This window comes from Delphinapterus leucas, chromosome 7, assembly GCF_059928025.1.
Source record: "Delphinapterus leucas isolate spDelLeu-1000000601 "Yukka" chromosome 7, BTC_Dleu_Yukka2, whole genome shotgun sequence".
NCBI lineage: Eukaryota > Metazoa > Chordata > Mammalia > Artiodactyla > Monodontidae > Delphinapterus > Delphinapterus leucas.
The window spans coordinates 104,232,534-104,253,303 of record NC_143135.1 but is presented as its reverse complement, the minus strand read 5'-3'; the positions used below and the strand labels follow the sequence as shown (position 1 = coordinate 104,253,303).

The following is a 20,770-nucleotide window of genomic DNA, read 5'->3' as shown; positions in this document are numbered from 1 at the left end:
GAGGCGGAGGCCGGGCCAGCGGCGGGCCTCCGGCGGGCGCGCGCGCCGCGAGAGGGGCGGGGGCGCGGCGGGGGCGGCCCGAAGGCGGCGGGCGAGGGGCTTGGAGCCAGAGGACCGCGTCCCCGGGGCCGACTCGGCCGGGTGAGGGCGAGCGCGGTGCGTGTCGGAGGTGGGGACTCCGAGGCCGCGGCCCGGAGCCCGGCGTCCCCGCCCCCGAGCCTGACGGGGCGACGCGGCGGGATGAGGCGCTGGCGTGGGGGGCGCCCGGCCGAGCCCCCGCGGCTGCCCTGGGCGGCCAGGCGCTAGGCTCGGCGCGCGGGCGGTGCTCGGCAGCGGCGAGGACCGGGACGAGGAAGAGGACGAGGACGAGGAGGAGGAGGAGGAGGGCGTCGGGCCCGGCGCCCCGCAGGACAGACACGGAGCGGCGAGCGGGGCGCAGCGACGCCGCGGCGGCGCGGCGGGGCCGCGGGGCTCGGTAAGGCGGGGGCCGCGGGAGGGCCGGGGGCGCCGGTGACGTGGGCAGGCGCCGCAGGGGAAGGCTGCGGGGGCCTGAGTTTCCTTGTCGGGAGAAATTCTTTTTAAAGTAAAGGTTCGGGATCGAATGTTCTTAGAAGGCCATCTCGGGTTTCCCCCGTCCCCGCCGACTCCGTCTCTGGCCTCCCGAGGCGGACCGCGCTCGGGCCGCTGCCTCCCGCGCCTGCCGCTTCCCCGCGGCCTCGTCGGACCGGGCCGGGCGGTTCCTGGCCTGCTGCGGCGCTCCGGACCCGAGGCGCGGGCGGCGGGCCTGGGGGCTCCGGGTGCGTCCTCGCCGTGCCCGCCCCCTGCCGTGCTCGCCGGCTCACCCGTGGAGTTTTTCCTCTCATCTTTCTAATAGGCTGAAGTTGCCGCTGCACATTGGACGGTGCTGGTGACTTAGTGCCCTTTTCCCCCGCCATCACCCCCCACGCCCCCTTCTTGCCTTTCTCGATTTGTTGACTTGAGTAAATATTCATATTAAAAAATTACCCAAACAGATGACAAGAAACGGTAGAGGGAGAAAGTCAAAGCTGATTTCTTAGCTGTAGTCTACTTTTGGACCCTTTATAACTCCACCGTCTGTTGCTGAAGCTTAAGGAAGGTGGGGGGGGAGGAGGAGACCCCCAGCAGGATGCTTGGGATGCAGTTTGATAGTTATCTTTTAGGAAATAGAATTTGGATCATTATAATTTTGATCCGCATGCAGAATTGCAGTCTGCTTTTAAACTGCTTGGGGCACTGCATGATGCTACATGGATAGCTGGCAGCTGGGCCACATTGCATTGTTGTCAGCATCTCTTTTATTTTCCATTCTTTCAGAGTTTTGTTTGGCACAGATTTAGACCTTTTAAGTCAGTTTGAATGGGAATAACTTCTGATACATTGGTTGCTTTTGTAAACGTTGTCTGTATTTGTATTTCTGTTGGAAGAAAAAAAGCATATGGTGCTAGAGTGCCGTGGCTCTTAGGGTCCAGAAAATGTGCTAGTTTGAATCAGTAATTGAATTTGTTGTAATATTTTTGGGTAGTGACGGTTGTGATTCATTAATATATTTTTCCTTATTGGGTAAATTGAAATCTAACTCGGAATCTTGACATTTGGTCCTTGAACTTGAGAGTGAAGGAAATAGAAGCTTTAAGTGCTGCTACAACACGATGTCAAAGTTTTTCAAGCCCTCATTGGTGTGAATTATTTTTTAATAGGGCTGTTTGTGAAGATGGAATATTATGATGTTGTGATTACCATTTTCAGGAATATCTGGAGTCTACTTCATTCCTAAAATTGGGTGTGTGACGCTTTATAGAATAAGTATTCTAGAACGGTATGAGGTTGGAACTGTGCTCAAGCTGGTTATCTTCCTACCATCGTCCCTATAGCCGTCCGTGGAATAAAGCAGCACTTTGGACAGAGACTTGTCCAGACCTAGCTGGGGTGGAAGCCCAGTTTTTTACTGTATGGTGATGCACACTGAGGTGGGTGATAGGGTGTAAGTGGGCCACAGAGGAAATGTTAGTTGGAAGAACCTTCGTTGGTTATATAACTTTTTGTTTTCTAGGGCGAGACCAAGAAGCAGACAGGCAGGCTCAACTGTCATTAGAGTCTTTGATGTTGGTTTGAATTCCGGTAGTTTCGTTCCTCTTATTTTCTTTTCCTAACCTCCACATTATTTTCTAATCACCAGAAGCTATTCCACAGTTGGGCCAAGACTTTAATGGCAGTTCATTCATCTCCATTTCTCTTTCTCTTACTCTGTGTTTAGATGACTTGTTCAGCAGTGTTTCCCCTTTCTAAGCTGGTCTGGGTGTATTGTCTGCACAGTACAGATAGGTTCACTATTGACTGTAAATGCATTTAACAAATGTCAAGAATTAACAGCTGTTTTCTTCAGAAGACTGTGATAGCAGAATAAAAATCGAATGAAACGAGCTAAACGTTTTCATTGCATTTAAAGATTTTGACTAATATTCTTGAAAATCTTTAGGGTTTAACCCATTAATGTGAAATTTGATGTCCATGGAAGTAGTTAAGAGGCAGCAAGGACTTGAAATCAGGTCATAGTTGAAGTTAATGCTGCTTAGTAGCTGTGTGGCCTTGTCCCTGCTTTGGGCAAGTTATTTACATTTCTGAGCCTGTTTTCCTTAGGTGTAAAATGGGGATGAGAAGGCTTGCACTATCTTCCTTACAGAGGAGGGGTCAGATGAGAGAAAGGATGTGAAAATGCTTTGTAATACTTCTTATATGCGTAAGGTATTACTGTCATTACCTATAAACTTAGTATTGAGCTGTTTTAAATGTCTTACTATCAGTTTTAAAAAATGCACATAAGGAATTAGAATGTGTTAGATCTCTCTGAGTTCCAGAATCGTGTGATTCTATCTCATTCTTAGGCGATCCATATGTGGTGTCTACAGTTTTGGACTCCAGAGTTTTGATTATTTTGGGACAGATGTCAAGTTTATTGAGACTTTGAGCTTCTTTAAGTATCAGTTCAGAATATTAAAGGAGATTACAAGTTAGGAGTTATGAAAAGAGCTGTTTAGCAAAAAATATTTTATATTTGTCTGCATTATTTAGGACAGACATTGGCAAAATTCAGCATGTAGGCCAGACCTGGCCTGCAGCTTGTATTTTGTATGGCCTATGAACTAAGAATGAACATTTTTTAAATGGTTGAAAAAAATAAAAAGAATATTTCATGATGTTCAAGTTACATGAAGTTCAGATATCAGTGTTCATAAATAAAGTTTTATTGGGATACGGTCATACTTGTTTATGTATTGTCTGTGGCTGCGTTGGCAGTACAGCAGCAGAGTTGATTTCTTGCAACAGAGACAGTATGGCCTGCATAGCCCCCAAATTTTATTAGCTGGCCCTTTCCAGAAAAAGTTTGCCAATCTTTGATGTAGGACTTAAAATTTTTGCTTTACTTAGCACAGAGTTATTTCCTATCATAGCATTATAGGGGTTAAGACCCCTGGAAAGGTACTAATTTTTGCTTTGGAGTCAGATAGACTTGTATTTGAGTACCAGCTGTGATATAAACTTTGATCCTGGACAAACGAATTAACATCTTGGTGTTCAGGTACCTCCTTTGTAATCAGAGAATATAGAATCTGTCTTAGAAGGTTGTGGTGATGATTAAATGAAATGTTACACGTCAAAGCTTAATACGATTTAGGCATACAGTAAGTACTTAGTAAGTTATACATGACAGTGATCATAAATTCTAGTGTAAACAATAAGCCTAAAATATTGCACATCACCTTGCCCCAGTATTATAGAATTGTTCTCCTGAGTGGTATGCTACTTGGTATGGAATTTTCTCCTTTACTGAAACAATTAGTTTAGTTAACAACTGATAATTGGAATAGCTTGAGAAGTTTCCCATATGTTGTACTGTATTCTTATTAATCACTTGCTTATTTAGATGATTAAGAATGGGTTAAATGCTCTTTTTTTCAGAGATCCTGGTTCTTGATAATTTCTTGGTATTAATATATGTTTGCAAGCTGAATTTAAATACCAGCTCTATGTTGGTTTTGGTGTTTCCTGTTTTTTATTTATTAATTTTATTTTTTTATTTTTATTTTTTTGCTGTACGTGGGCCTCTCACTGCTGTGGCCTCGCCCGCTGCAGAGCACAGGCTCCGGACGCACAGGCCCAGCGGCCATGGCTCACGGGCCCAGCCGCTCCGCGGCATGTGGGATCCTCCCGGACCGGGTCACGAACCTGTGTCCCCTAGCATCGGCAGGCAGACTCCCAACCACTGCGCCACCAGGGAAGCCCTGTTTTTTATTTTTTTGAGACAGATATTTGAGAAACAACATTAAATAAGGCCAACGTTAGATAACTTTTTAAATGTATTTGACACTCTTAAGTCTTCCTTATGATTTGCATTAGCATCTCTCTAATATCCTCTTCAGAATTGGAATAATAAAACTTAATTTTTTTCCCTAAAGATAAGACCTAGTGTACTATCTAGAAGCTTCGATGTTAAGCTGCTTTCTGAAGTATGTGGTTTAAATTATCTTACAATTGACAAATTGGATGTGCTTCCCAACTTCAAGTGCTGGTTTATTTAACATTAATCCTAAACTAAGAGTGAGCAAATAAACAGAGGCCATTGTTCTGACTGAGTCAAACAGAACAGAATTGGGGCCAGTGTGACTCTTGCCATCCTACAAATTGTGCAGTTTTACACCTCGGGTGTTGCTTACATGCAATGGGATGATACAAGGGAGACATGGGAGGGCATTCATGCTGTCCCCATTCTGTCCTTGGTGGGGCAGAGGGCCTTTCATCAAACTGTAGAGCTGCAGCCCCTGGAAAACTACACTGCAGGGTTCTGATTGTAGCACCTCAAAAACAGTAGAGGCCTAAAGAAGACCCACCATCACGAGGAGACAGTATTCTCTTTTGAGGTTAAAACATATAAACAACAAAACCAACCAGAGATTTCCTCTTTGAAGAGATGCAGGTTGAGAGGGAATACTCCTCATGGTAGCAAAATGTAAAGATTTGGTAAAATAGATGTTCATAGTTTCATAGTATCCCTGGACAAGGGGACTTCCTTGGTATTTAAAGGAGATTGTTTTAGGAAGGTAAAAAGAGGTGAGAAACAAGGCGTTTGGTTTAATTTCTCATAAGAAATTTATGAATCAGAATGTTCAGAGTGGAAGTAGAATTCTGATTTTCAGGGAGATCCTTTTATTTGGCTTATGATCATATATTCATTTACTACTTTATTTTATGCCATGGATCATAGTATACATTAGTATTGGAGGCTGTGGAGATGGAAAGCACTGAGAGGAAAAGCATACGTGACCCATGTGGTATATGATACGTTTACATTGTCTCTGTTAGGAAAGATAGGCACCACATTCTGGGGAAGAATTCTAAAATAAATATTCCATTCATTTTCCCTTAAAATAGTAAAATTTTTATTATCTGGGGTTCAGCCTTGTGGTCTTGGGCAGGCCATTTGATTGCGTTGTTTTTGTTCCCTTGTGTGTAGGATGGAAACGGTAATTCCTTTTCCTCTTTTTATTGGAGAGGTATGTGGTAAAAGGACTCTTAAGATGAGTAGTATTTTCAACAGTTTTGAAGAACATATTATGTGTACTTTATAAATTACCTAGTATATTAAGGACAGACAAAGGAGATCTTTGTTTAACAGAGAAAGGAGATTTGAACTTGAAGTCAGGACCTGGGTTCTTGTCTTGGCTCTGCTGTAAATCTGTGACTTTGGACGAGTAATTCATTTCTCTAAACCTCATTTACCTTATATGTAAATTGAGGGGTCAGACTACAGGTCTCTAAGATCCTTTCTTGCTCCAAAATTCCATGATTCTTTGATTTTTTTTTTTTTTTTTTTAAAGTAGGGACCATCCTCTTGCACTTGCCCAGTTTCCATTGACCTTCTACCTGAGGAGAACCTGAAATCCAGTGGTCTTCCGGATTCAGTAACAATCCTGGCTCCGGTAGGATGCAGGAAACCAAATCTCTTTTATCAGTGAATTGAAAAGTATCCATTCAGTACAAGTGAGTATTTTGTACCATGCTAAATGCAGTGGAAGATAGATATGAAAGAAGGTGGCATTGAGTCTCTGCCCTTAGGAAGTGTTCATTCCACTGGGGAGATAAACTATATTATGAAAAAGAATATTTATAAAAGAGTAGACAAGGGGACAGTGGGATGATCCCTGATCTGGCGGTTCGAGGACTTGGGTGTACTATTGGAGAGGATACTTTGTGGCTTTGTGGCCATGTGGCCCTGAACATTTGTAACATGAGCTTTGTAGACTGTCTCCAGCTCTGAAATTTAGTCATATTCTCTTTGACAGAGAGGCAGCATCTTTGAATCAGCCTGTTAGGAGACAGCTCAAGTGAGAACTGCTCAATCCAGGCCAGAGTTTTATGCTCATTTTGCATAATTGCTTGATTTACTGGATAGAAGGAAAGGGTTACTTTAATTTGCTGGAAATGCATTCAAGGGGCAACTTTTCTTCTGGAAAAGTCAAGCATGTGAGAAGTGACAGGAGACCAAAGTGTCCCTGCTTCTGGGTCAATAACTCTGAGCCCTGGATCTCATTCATTTTTCCCTTCTTAAGGCTTTCACTCCTGCCATTATTTTTTTCCTTAAATTATTGTTCTCTCCTTACTGGATCATCTCTTTTAGTATGGAGACATGCCCTATATTACTCGCAGCAGTGATTAATTGTTCACCAAATGCCATTCTCTGCAACTTCATTTCAGTAATATGGCCCTCAGGTTTTCTGTGGCACATGGATGCCCAACTAGACTACATTTCCTAGCCTCCCTCTTACAGCTCGATGTGACCACATGATGAAGTTTGGGTAAATGGATATGACCAGAAGTGATGCGAGTGATTTCTGTGTCATGGCCTTAGAAAGGAAAGCAGGTTGCTTTCTGCTTCCTTCCTGCCAGGAGAATGTAGTGCTGGTACATGTTATTCAACCTTGCAGGTGAGAGCGGCACTTTAGGGGGAGATGGATCAGTAAGATGGATCCTTGGATGGTCTCGTGGAGCAGAGCCACCCCTACTACTGCTCATTTATCTCTGGGTGGTTAAGTGAGAAAGGAATACAGTTTTGTCTTGTTGGAGCCCCTAATACCTTAACTGAGTAAATCACGTCTGTCAAACCACCCTCTCCTCCACCTTAATGTTTCCCTTCAACTATTGCCCAATTTTTTTGTTCCCTTTTGCAACAGGAGAGGTTTGTTTGCTGTGTCTACTTCCTTACCACTGGTTCTCTCTTTAGCCTGATCCGTTTGAGCTCTTGTTTCTCCACTCACTGACATTGTTTTTAATCAAGGCTGCAATGACCTGTGTCTTGTCAAAGCCAGTGATCAGCAGTGTCTATGTCTTATTGACCTCTCATCAGCATTTCACATTGGCCAACTACTTTCTCTGACCTCGTAGCTACTCATTCTCTATGTCTTTTTGCAGCTTATCTCTACCCACCCCCCACTCTAAAATTTGGAGTGTCCCTGGGCTCTCCTCATGTGATTTCATCCATTTTCATGGTTTCAGATACCATTTATATGCTGAGGGAGCTCAGATTCCTTTTTTTTCCCCCTTGAGCTCTAGATTCATCTAACGCCATTCCTCCACTTGGATGTCTAATAGACATTTCAAATGTAATGTGAACAAAGCAGAACTATGAATTACTCTTTCTTTCATTTACTCTTCCCTCCACCTTTCCAAAGTCTTCATCTTCTCAAGTGAAGTGACACCACTGTCTACCCAGTTGTGCAGGCCAAAACCCCTGGGGTTATCCTCCATTTTTTCTTCTCATCTCATATTAAAGTCCCGTTAGCTCCACCTAAAGAATACAAACTGGATGTGACTACGTTTTTTCATAGTTTTTTCACTGTTAACATCTAGGCTGGGAGCCTTTCTCCTCTGGAAAACTGCCAGCAGACTTTGCTGCCTCTGCTCTTGCCCTTACTCTCCTCACCCGTCCTATAACAGGAGCCAAAAATAATGTTAAATGTTAATCAGATTGTATCACCTGTTTACTGGCTTTCCAGTACACTTAACACTAAAACTAAAACTTAAAGGTTTATTATGGAAACAAAATCTCCACTGTGGCCATTTGTGAGGCCCTGTATCAGCAGTTTTTAATTGGGGAAGATCTTGCTCTTAGGGGACAGTTGGCAGTGTCTGGAGTCATTTTTGGTTGTCAGGACTGGGGGACGGGTGGTGGGGGGAGTGTGCTGCTGGCACCTAGTGGGTAGAAGCCAGGGATGCGGGGAGCATCCTGCATTGCACAGGACAGCCCCAACCACGATGAAAAATGTCCAGAATGTCTGCAGTGCATGGTCTGGCTCCTTGCTTCCTCTCCAACCTCGTCTTTCTCTGTCTTCTCCTTTGTTCACGGGGCTGCAATCACAATGATGTGATTCTTTTTTTTTCCTTAATAGACTTTTTTTTTTTTTTTTGAGCACCTTTAGGCTCACAGCAAAATCAAGCAGAGGGTACAGGTATTTCCCACATCCTGCCGGCCCTCACACACACAGCCTCTTCCACTGTCAACGTTCCCCACCAGAGTGGGACGTTAGTTACAACTGATGAAGCTGTGACAGCACACCATTACCACCCAAAGTCCGCAGTTTTATTAGGGTTCACTCTTGGTGTTGTACATTCTGCGGGTTTGGACAAATGTGTAATGACATACATCCACCATTATAGTGTCATACAGAGTAGTTTTCACTGCCCTAAAATCCCCCTGTGCTCTGCCTGTTCATCCCTCACCTCCCCCCACTCCCAACCCTTGGGTATCATGATCTGTTTAATGACTCCATAGTTTTGCCATTTCCACAGTGTCTTATAGTTGGAATCGTACAGTATGTAGCTTTTTCAGATTGGCTGCTTTCACTTAGTAATGTGTATCTAAGTTTCTTCTGTGTCTTTTCATGGTTTGATAGCTCATTTCTTTTTAGCACTGAATAATATTCCATTGTCTGGATGTACCACAGTTTATCCATTCACCTGCTAAAGGACATGTTGGTTGCTTCCAAGTTTTGGCAGTTACGAATAAAATTGCTATAAACAATCCGTGTGCAGTTTTTTTGTGGACATAAGTTTTCAGCTCCTTCGGGTAAGTACCGAGGACTGTGATTGTGGGATTGTATGGTAAACGTATATTTTGTTTTATAAGAAACTGCCCAGCTGTTTTTTCCAAAGTGGCTGCGTTGCCACCAGCAGCGGACGAGCGTTCCTTTTGTCCCACATCCTTGCTGGCACTCGGTGGTGTGAGCATTCTGGATTTAGGCCATTCTAATAGGTGTATAGTGGATGATGCTCTTTTTTTATCCCTTGAAGAAGCTAAGCATGTACCTTTTCAGGGATTTACAGTTGCTGTTCCTTTTGCTTGGAATGTACTTCCTTCAGATCTTTGTGTGACTGCCTTCTCCTACCCCAGAGAGGCCTTTGTGATTACTGTGTACATGCAGTACCCCAGTCTTTCTCTTCTATATTACCCCATTTTATTTTCTTCATTTTAGTTTATTTATTTGCTTATGTTTTACATTTATAATCCCTTGTTCTGCAGGCTGTTTGAGGGGCATGGGCTCTGTCTAGATATGTACTGTATCCCTAGCTTTCCTATTAAAACATATTTGTTGATGCCAGAGAGGTGCCATCCATCATGGGGATGGGAGACAAGGTTTTCAATGATAATGATAAATCAGAGCATCCTGAGAGCAGCAGGGAAGGTTATGATTTTCTGGAGGATGGAAAAAAATCCCTTGAGACAAGGCTGCTTTAGTCTTAAGTAATTAATTTTGTAGGATGGAGGAATTTACCTCGATTTTTGTGAGGAGGCAAATGACAAGAGTAAGCTGACAGCAGGGAATTTTTAAGAGAGAAAGGTTACTTCAGGGTTTAACTTCCATTTTGCCTTGTATCTCATACCACTTGTCTCTGCATATAGAGCTACACGTTCATACTGCAGTTACATAGGCCTCCCGGTTATACATAGTTTTACCTTTTCCCAGTATCAGAGTTTCTTCTACATTTTCCTTGGAAGAGAAGCACATACCCTCTGCCTCTGTATTTTCAGTGACTGAAAACTCAGTTACTCACCTGACAGCCCAGTTCTTTTTTTTTCTAATTGAAGTATAGTTGATTTACAGTGTTGTGTTAATTACTGCTGTAGAGCGAAGTGGCTCAGTTATACATATATATACACATTCTTTTTCGTATTCTTTTCCATTACGGTCTATCACAGGATACTGAATATAGTTCCCTGTGCTATGCAGTAGGACCTTGTTGTTGCCCAGTTCTTTTTAAAAGGAGTTCTTATTTTTAAAAATTCCTCATTATATTAGAGTGGAATGTACCTGCCTGCATTTCCAACACCACACAGATCTGCTCTGTTTTTCACATGATGGCCTTCAGCTGTCATGGAAAAATGGCTGGTTCTTTGATCTTCCCACCAACTTTTTCTAGACTAAATGTACTTATTTTCTTAAACTGTTGCTCATATGCCTAAGATTTTTAGCTCCTTTTCCAGGAGCTATTTACAAGTTATTAATCAAGCTAACCGATACAGATGTTCCATTGCCTACCTTAACAAAGAAAACTTCATAATGACCTAACTCAGGGTCAAACAGGGAATTTTCAGATTCCTCTGAGTTCTGCTCCAGAACAAGGTAAAGGGCAAAGATCCAGCCTTCAACCCAAGATTCCATTCTCCCTCCAGGTTCCTTGCATGAGGGACTTTTTGCATGTGCACATATGTGGACACTCGAATCCGTGCATCCCCGTTCACCTTTCAGACAGCAGCCCTTTGATCATCCCTTGGACCCAGCGATATAAATACCGATGGTGGGGTCATCTGCCGTTGGGAGGATCAACTCACTCAGGGAAGAGACCTGAGCAAAGCCTAGAAGTAGACAGGAAATTCTGGGGTCCTTGCAAAATGAGGGCTGGGTGTGTAGGCTGCAGTTGGGCATACCTTTTAGGTCCTGAGATCAGCTGGCCCCATGCATGGTCAAGGGTGTGGTCAGAGGGAGGCCAGTGCATGGCCCTTCAAAGGTCCAGGCCTAGGACAGGGGTTTATTGCTTAGGTCCAAGGTATTACTGTTCTGTCATCGTCAGACTCTACTCTTGATTCTGTTTCCCAGAGCCAGTTATTGTAGAAAAAGTTAAATTCCCTTTTACAAGTGTTCCAAATTAGACATCGCATTTTAATTAGTGCTTCCTAACCAGTGTGCCAGACAGCACTCTGAATGTGTTACAGATAGGGCAGAAATACTGATGTCCTTGCTCCTCAGAGAGGATTATCAGTGACAGAGTGGAAGAGCTTCTGCTGATCACTGTTGGGCAACAGCAGCATGGCTTACTTACTGCTGTGTGCCTGTATCTGTACTGTCATTTTCTGTATGTGTCCTCAGTGCAAAAGGCTGAGAAACCCTGCTCTAGACTGCTGTGTGGTGACTAAGCAGGTCTCATGGTATAACGTGTTTACATACAGCTTTGAGAGCATTTTTAGCAACATTAATATTTGGTCTGCCTGATGATGTTGGAGGTGTCAAAGTAGGTTTGTGCCCTTCTTATTAATGAGGATATAGGTCCAGGTTAAGTGGCTTAATCTAGCTACACGTTCTCACTCAAGTAGGGCAGTCGAAACTAGAACTACATTCTTCTGACTCATTCTGGTATATTCTCTCTACTAACCCAAATTCTTTTTCTTGCACTTTTTTTTTTTTGGACAGCCTATCACTTCTGGTTTATTTAGGGCATGCAGGCAATTACATTTTTTTAGAGTTTTTCTGTCCCAGCTTCTGTTATGTTGTTTCCCTTTATTGTTACTTTTTGACCTGAAGACTCAGCTTGATATTTAATCTCTATTAAATGGTATCATTTGTATCAGATTCAAACAATTCATCCAGTGTCTTGCAACTTAATTGTGTGTTATGCATTTTGATAGCTCTCTTCCCTAAATTAGTGTCCTATTTAGTTGTTACAGTGACGTTTGTCTGAAATGGTCACCCTGCATTGTTTATAAAAGGTTAGATTACGTTAAAGCAGGAAAATGTGCAATACGTTTTAGAAATTTTTCTTTCCTAAACCAGTTATGATTAAAAAAAAGTTCTGGCATGTAAGTGTAAATTCACTTCCCTTTTTATTTAGTGCCCATTTTGTATTGATCTTTACAAAAGTTACTTTATTTAAACCTCAGTAACCTCACTTACTCATGTTACCTAAGTGCTGGATTGATTCATAATTCAAATCTAGGTCTGTTTAACCTCAAAGTACCTGTGCTTTTCCTCAGTACTAGTCTATAAATAATGTGAAATGATTTCTAAACATTTAACTTGAGCTGAGAAAGGGATGTTTCCCAGATTTATATTCTTACATTTGGAATAAGTAATTCTCTGTTACTCATGCACAGGACAGGCCCCCTCACCACACCCCCCGGCCCCCCCATTATCTGGTCTAAATGTCAGTAGTGCCAAGTTGAGAAACCCTGCTCTAAAGGTTTTAAGTAGTCAAGGTTTTACTTTGAATGTGTGTGTGTGTATTTAGCCAACAGCACCATGGTGATAGGTGCTAGAATGGATCAGAGATAGTTTCTCCTACTCCCTGCTTGGGAACAGGTTGTCAGTGACATTAGAGCATGATTTTTTTTTTTTTCTGCGGTACGCAGGCCTCTCACTTTTGTGGCCTCTTCCGTTGCGGAGCACAGGCTCCGGACGCGCAGGCTCAGTGGCCATGGCTTACGGGCCCAGCCGCTCCGTGGCATGTGGGATCTTCCCGGACCGGGGCACAAACCTGTGTCCTCTGCATTGGCAGGCGGACTCTCAACCACTGCGCCACCAGGGAAGCCCCTCTTTGTCCATGTTTAATTTTTATTTTTTTGGCCGCACCATGCGGCCTGTCGGATCTTAGTGCCCCGACCAGGGGTCGAATGCCTCCTGCAGTGGAAGTGCAGAGTCTTAACCACCGGACCGCTAGGGAAGTCCCTGTCCATTTTTTTAAAATCAGGATTTTTGTTGTTGTTGACTTGTTGGAGTTCTTTATATATTCTGGATACCAATCTCTGACCAGATATGTGGTTTCAAATATTTTCTTCCATTCTGTGGGTGGCCTTTTCACTCTGTCGATGGTGTCCTGTGATGCACAGCAGTGTTTAATTTTGATGAAGTCCAGCTTATCTATTTTGTCTTTTGTTGCCTTTGCTTTTGGTGTCATATCCAGTAAATCATTGCCAAATCCAGTGTCCTAAGGTTTTTCCCTTACGTTTTCTTCTAAGAGTTTTATAGTTTTAGCTCTTTTATTTGGATCTTTACTCCAGTTTGAGTTAAATTTTCTGTATCTTATAAGGGTCCAATTTTTTTTTTTTTTTTTGCATGTGGATATCCAGTTTTCCCCAATACCATTGTTGAAAAGACTATCCTTTTTCAATTGAATGGTCTTGGTACCCTTGTTGGAAATCATTTGCCTATATATGCAAGTACTCCTACTGATTTTATAGATGAGGTGATACTGAGATGTGACTGATAGATAACACTAATACATGAAAAAAAATGTTTACCGCAAAGTAATCTATATTTGGCACAGTAAGATGAAGGAGGTTTTTAGGGTTGTGAGGTTTTTTTTTGTGTTGTAGTCTTCTCCCAGGAGAATTAAGTGTCAGTAACCCAGTTACTGTGTTTGCATCCCAGTTCTGATAGGTTGCCAACTCCATGCACTAAGTCAGTGAATTTTTTCAAACTTTTCTAGCAACAAAACCCTTTCTTTTTTCCCCCTCAAACAAAATCATAGGTGGACCTCCAGGGTTTTAATGATAATTAGTATTTTGTTATTATATATTCATCTAAAAAATCAGTGTATAATATTTACCTATTTTTGCTAATTGATTATAGCACAAATTCATGAATTTGTGGTTTCCCCTGTGTTGAAAACGTGTATATTATGGTTTTAAAATTTCTGCCTGTTATCGTTTTAAGAATAGGTAATGATGTATGGGAACACCTTCAAATCAAATGTTTGCAAAACATCTGAAGCTCTTCCATGGATGTCAGTGTGAAAAATACTAGCTTATTTAGGTATCTTTGAGGTTCAGTTTGTGATTATGGAGAACCATTTTTCTCTATGCTAAGTTGGCTAGAGAGTTAATATGAGAAAGTCTTGACTTCCTTAGTGCTGAGATGCGGGGCTAATTTAATAGCCTAACAGCTGGCTCAGACTGACTTCATTTTTATACTCAGGATCTAAGGGTTAGTGTCAAAAGATATCTCATTTTTCTGTGTGTCCTACGGTGGTTTAAACTTAAGGCCAGTTCAGATCTTGTATTTTAAGATACTGACATTGATAAGGATACCAGAATTTGTGTAGCTAGTTGTAAGAATTTTATTCTTTGAGATTTGATTTTAAGCGTGTCAGCAGCATTTGTTAAGTTTGGAAGATAGTAATTTTGGGTTTCAGCATTCTTATTAGATAAAGTAAGGTCTTCAAAAAACGAATCACTCTTTTTTTTAAAAAGTTCTTTTTCCTAATGGAGTGTCTCCCATGAATTAACTGTATGTATAACGAAATCTACTCTTTTCTAAAGCTGTAATCATTACTTAATTACTGTGCAATGGCATTAAGTAATTTTGCAAAGCCCAAGATGCTTGAAACTTGGTATAGCTGGTGATATTTTAAATTTAGCGACAATAAGAAATACTCCTATTCGGGCTATATAATACAACTGTTGGAAAAGGTTTTGTTTGATTTCTTGCATACTCTTTTTTTTAAAGCTTTCGCAGCTTTATTGAAATGTTGACATGTAACGTAAAAGTTTAAGATATACAAGCTGGTAATTTGATACAGTATATATTGCAAAATGATTACCACAATAAGATTAGTTAATATCTCCATCCCCACAGGCTATTACCATTTTTTTTTTTTTGGTGTGGTGATAACATTTAAGATCTACTCTCTTAATATCTTTCAAGTGTATAATACAGTATTGTTAAATGTAATCACCAGCTGTACATTAGATCCCCAGAAAACATACTCATTTTATAGCTGGGTGTTTGTACCCTTTGACCAACATCTCTCAGTTTCCTCCACCCCAGCGCCCGGCAACCACCATCCTACTCTCTATTTCTATGAATTCAGCTTTTTTTTGGTTCCACATAGAAGTGAGCACATACAGTATTTGTCAAGGTCCATTCATATTGTTACATATTGTTTCCTTCTTTTTTTTTTCTTGGCTGAATAATCTTCTGTTGTACATATACCACATTTTCTTTATTCATTCATCCATTGATGGACGCTTAGGTTCTTCCCATGTCTTGGCTATTGTGAATAGTGCTGCTCTTCAAGATAGTGATTTCATTTCCTTTGGATATATACCCAAGTGGGATGGCTGGATCAGGTGGGAGTTCTGTTTTTAACTTTTTGAGAAATCTCCATATTGTTTTCTATCGTGGCTGTACCAAATGATATTCCACCAGCAGTGCACAAGGGCTCCTTTTTCTTTACATCTTTGCCAACACTCGTTGTCTCTTGTCTTTTTGAGGACAGCCATTCTAACAGGTGTGAGGTGATATTTCATTGTGGTTTTGATTTGCATTTTCCTAATGATTAGTGATGTTGAGCACCTTTTCATGTACCTGTTGGCCACTTGTGTGTCATCTTTGGAAAAATGTCTATTCAGTCCTCTGCCCATTTTTTAATCAGATTTTTAAAAATGCTCTTTTTCTTTTTTGGTGTATTTAAAAGGTAGTGTTTAAGAATTGACTTTGTTGTTGATACATTTGGGAAAACAAACAGGTTCCCTTATGCATGTTCAACTGTTCTGTCCTGTAGGGATACATTCTGACCTGATGTTTTAAAAACTTCCCTAAGTGTGTAAACTGTATTTTGAAATGGTTTTAAAATAGAAGATTTAGCCAGATTTTACAGCTGTTTATTTGTAAATTTGGTTAAACTAATAACTCAGCATTCATTCAGTAGATATTTACTACCTATCTATTAGAAGTGGATTTGTAGGGGATTAAAAAGTAGGGATTTTCTTTTGCTATCTATATTGTTAGAAATTAAAAAAAATAAGACAGCTAGAATAATATTGAATATAGTACAGTATAAACTTTTTTGAAATTGAAGAAAAATTAAAAGCTCAAAAAGTATATTTTAATTCTATTTAGTTTTCGTGGCATGCTCGATTTATTCTGTCATAAGTAAATATTGTTTGTGAACATTTTGTTAGATTTCCATATTTTCTCTTAATTTGTGTGTGAAAGGCAGACATTTCCTTGTTTCTTTTTTAAGTAAATAAATTTATTTATTTAGTTATTTTTGGCTGCATCTGGTCTTCGTTGCTGCGCACGGGCTTTCTCTAGTTGCGGTGAGCGGGGGCTGTTCTTCGTTGCGGTGCGTAGGCTTCTCATTGCGGCGCGCAGGCTTCTCATTGCAGTGGCTTCTCGTTGTGGAGCACGGGCTCTAGGTTCACGGGCTTCAGTAGTTGTGGCTCACGGGCTCAGTAGTTGTGGCTCACAGGCTGTAGAGCGCAGGCTCAGTAGTTGTGGCTCGCGGGCTTAGCTGCTCCGTGGCATCTTCCCGGACCAGGGCTTGAACCATGTCCCCTGCATTGGAAGGCGGATTCTTAACTACTGCACCACCAGGGAAGTCCCCATTTCCCTGTTTATATGAAGCTCCATCTTCATTTATCATACGGTGATATGGCAACGGCTAGCCATAAACATCAATACGTTTAGTTATAAAAATCCTCAGAATTTGCATATTTTTTCTATAGGAGTTTTTATCTATCATTGCTAGTAGCATATTAATTTCCTGCTAAATAAGATTTTAATATAATCAGTTTTCCCTTTTTTTCTTTGCACCATTAATATTCTAGGAATCATTTTAGATTCCTAGACATGTTTAGAGTCTGAGTTACTTCGATAAACGAACAAGTTGCTTATCAGCTCTTTGCTCCTCGTAGGAAGCAGTTTTCATACATTTATTTGCTTAAGAGTATGTCTTGAAAACTATTTGGTGAATTCCTCATTACCTGCTTGCTTAGCATAGGAAGAGGTGGAAACAGAAAAAAATGCTTGGTTTTTACTGGTTTTCCTTCTTTTAGCATTACTGTCTAATCAAAACAGGGGCCTGGGCTTCAGCATATCGAGAACTGAGTTCACGTAACTGGAGCTGATCTGTTTATATAGGCTAACCTCTTGGAAGGTAGAAAGGGAAGGTCTGAAACAGGAGAAGAGGTTTAGAAAATCCTTTAGCTTAGTCTTAGCTAGATTAGTGTTATGAAAAATATTATGATATTCTTAGTGTTTAGGATTAAGGACTTTAGTAGAAGTAGAAAAAAAGAAATGCTTGGTTAAATGAGCTGATAAAGGCCCTAGTGGTTTAGAAGTATTTCTGAGTCACTGAAGTTCATGCAACAAGATCTGGAATAACTTTTCTTTTACTTTAGACCCTCTTCCTTTGTTTAGCCCTGTCCAGAGCCACCTTATACTCCATCTCGACAATATTTCTGTATTTCTGTGATCTTTGTTATATGCAGTTCGTTCTTTTTGCTTCTTTCAGCTGTATTCCTTTCCATTGCATGCTCATTAAAATTAAAAACATTGTGATCTTGGACCCATTTGCTCTGAGGAGTATGGTGTTTAGCACACTGTTGGAGGCTCAGTAAGTTTTCAGAAGTATTTTCAGCCTTCCACAGTGTTTGCCTTAGTTAGAAACAGTTCTGGAAAGTTTTCTTTGTGGAGGAAACTGCCTCTTATCTTTGTACTGGCAGAGTCCTTGCAGCATCATGCTTCAGTTGATTTGTGTTCATTTAGCAGCTCTGCTGCTAAAACTTTTTTTTTTTTTCCAAAGATGCTTATGTAATTCCATTTTGGATTACTTACTGGTTAATTTTTTGGGTAATTATATTTTGATTAATTATTCAGCTATAATAAAAGTATTGTATGAGAATAGATTTTGGAGGTTGCTGTTAGCACATGAAAGTAGTAGGAATTTATTTAAAAATTGGTTTAAATGGACAGTTTTAACAATTAAATGTTTGACTTCTATGCTTAAAGAGTTGTTAAAGTATATGCATAAAGGTAAAATTACTTGTATTCTAAATTATAATACTGTATTTATACTATTTTTCAAACATATATTCTTTAGACTCTTTTATTTTAAAATAAATTTTATAACTTTGAGATTTCTTATTTAGATATATTTATTGTCACATTTTAAGAGAGAACTTTTAGATTTATAACTCTGTATAAAAGCCCATAATAAATTTCTTTACTTTTTATCATGTGGGTATGATTTAAAATAGAGAAAGGCAACAAGGATGAGAAAAACCCGGAAAAAGTCTTTAACAAAAGCTTTATTAAATCATGTTATAAGAAGTGTGATAATTATGACAAGAAATTGTAGGACCATTACTGTCAGTGATGTTCTTTGTGTTTGGCTAGAATCAACATTCATTTATGCCCAGGTAAATACATTATTTTATTTCACAAAAGAGATTTAATAATTTATGGCTGAAGCGTAAATGAAATACTATGGCCCTTCAGTTAAGTAATGCACATGCAGGCCTCAGATGTAAAAGTTCAGTCAGTGTAGTTGTTGCAGCCCATGTCATTGAAGGAATGGGGACAAAAGTTTGTTTGTAACTACCATGGGACCGAGTACAAAGACGCCAGTGACCTTTGAACTTCTGTGGCTGTGCATCTGAACAAGGAATTGTTTGAGGATGGGAAAAGCTGCCAGTAGACTTGGGATGTGCTTTTCCCTTGCTTTCTATGGAATTGTTGAGTGACCCTCCTCCAGAAAAACAAGCACAAACCCAAAAAACAAAAAGCTTAATTGGAAGAAATTCTTATTAGTCCCAGAGCAATCTCATGTCCACACAGCTAAATCTAAGTAGATATTCATATCCCAAAGTGATAGTCTCTATAAAAATATTGTCTCCGCATACAAAAATGGCAGTGTTAATTACTACCGCTTTATGCATTGACTAATCTGGTAGATGCTCGTGGTTTCTTCCTCTGCAGTTCTTGTTATCTTCTTCGTAAAAGCTATCCTGCAGCTCTTCTGGTTGAAAAGTCCTTCTGTATCTGGGTCACACTAATTCCTTAGCTTGCTTTTTTACATCGTTTAAAGGTTGGGCATTATTCAGTCAGTGAAACCTATAAATATTTGTGAAATAAATGAGTGGGCACAGGAAAAGTGTTATTTTTTTGTGTGAGAAAGTAGGAATAATGGTATTTGCAGTGTTTTTTTTCCTTTATCCCAAGGTGGTTAATAAAAATCTGGTAATATCTCTCAATATGAGAATACCATAAATGCAGCATCTCTTTTGCAAATATAGAGTAGCTCTGCCTTTGAGTCTTGGTTGCACTAGCCAGTGTTCAAACTGGGCTCAGATAACAAGGTTTTATTTCAAGTCTGTTGTCCTTGGAAAGACTAAGGAATCAATACTAGTATTACCATTTCGGTGAAAAGCTGCCTCTGGCTTATGTTGTTGCATATCTCTCACCCATGATTAATAAAGCAGGAAGTTTGTATTTGAAACTAATGCACTGATTCACCATTGAATAGTGCATGTGCTTTGAGGTAGTTCCTCTTTCCCATCAATAATGCATTTGTGTATTTCTTTTCGTATACTTTTGGGTAGTTCTCTTTCTGATCAGTGGTCAGCACCATGGTTTGGTTTATAGGTTATGATATATGTGGTCATATTGCTTAACCGGGGCCATTGGGATTGAGTCTCTGACTTTAGGAGGAGCTTTGTCTCTGTAAGTGGTAAGAGTTAAGGTGGGAAAAATGAGTATGGTAGTTATGATAACTCTTCTAAATGTCTTTATGTATATATTAAAATCCTGATTTACCAGAAGTTTAACATAAATTCTTATTGCTACTTGGAGAATTTTGTTCATCACACTCTTATGGAAAGTTACTTAGGAGGTTTAGCCTTGAGTCTTGATTTATCAGCTACTGTTATGAAATGTAACAATTTTTAAAAATAAATGTATTTGTTTTATTTATTTCTGGCTGCATTGGGTCTTCATTGCTGTGTGCGGGTTTTCTCTCATTGCGGTGAGCGAGGGCTACTCTTCATTGTGGTGCACGGGCCTCTCATTGCAGTGTCTTCTCTTGTTGTGGAGCACGGGCTCTAGGTGCGTGGGCTTCAGTAGTTTTGGCACACGGGCTTAGCAGTCATGGCTCGCAGGCTCTAGAGCACAGACTCAGTAGTTGTGGCACAAGGGCTTAGTTGCTCTGCGGCATGTGGGATCTTCCCAGACCAGGGCTTGAACCCGTGTTCCTGGCATTGGCAGGCGGATTCTTAACCACTGCGCCACCAGGGAAGCCGGAAATATAACAGTTTGCTGCCGGAAGTTCTTCAGACTCTTGTTAGGACTGTTTAAATTGCCTAAGATGAGCACGGCCTCCAGATGTTTATCCTGGAGACCAGCTCCTCTGGAGGCAGAGATGTAGCACGGAGAAGACTGTGGCTGAGACCCGAAGGAAGGTAGGTGAAGAGTGGGTGCTAGGAGACGGGCGGGGCTGAAAAGAGAGCAGAGGAGGTACAGACAGCTGCAGGTAAGAGCCTCTCAGATCCCAGCTAAAGGAAATAGGAGAAACTGGAGGCATCCTGTAGAGGAGAAAATCCTTAAATGTTTCGAAGAGTACAAAAAATTAAATTCAACTTCCTTGGGTTAATTGATGTATATCTTTTATTCAGTTTTGCTTTGTTTTAAAGCCTTTCCTGTGGTAT

The 20,770-nt window shown here is 40.7% G+C and overlaps 1 protein-coding gene across 1 annotated transcript in view; it reads left to right on the top strand.

Annotated features, from left to right (window-relative positions):
- Positions 1–263: 263 nt before the first annotated feature.
- Positions 264–20,770, top strand: part of ARHGAP32 (Rho GTPase activating protein 32) — a 269,441-nt gene continuing 248,934 nt past the window's right edge. The window contains exon 1 of the mRNA XM_022556264.3: positions 264–475. The gene's annotated coding sequence lies outside the window, so the exon portion shown is untranslated. The remainder of the gene's footprint in view (positions 476–20,770) is intronic.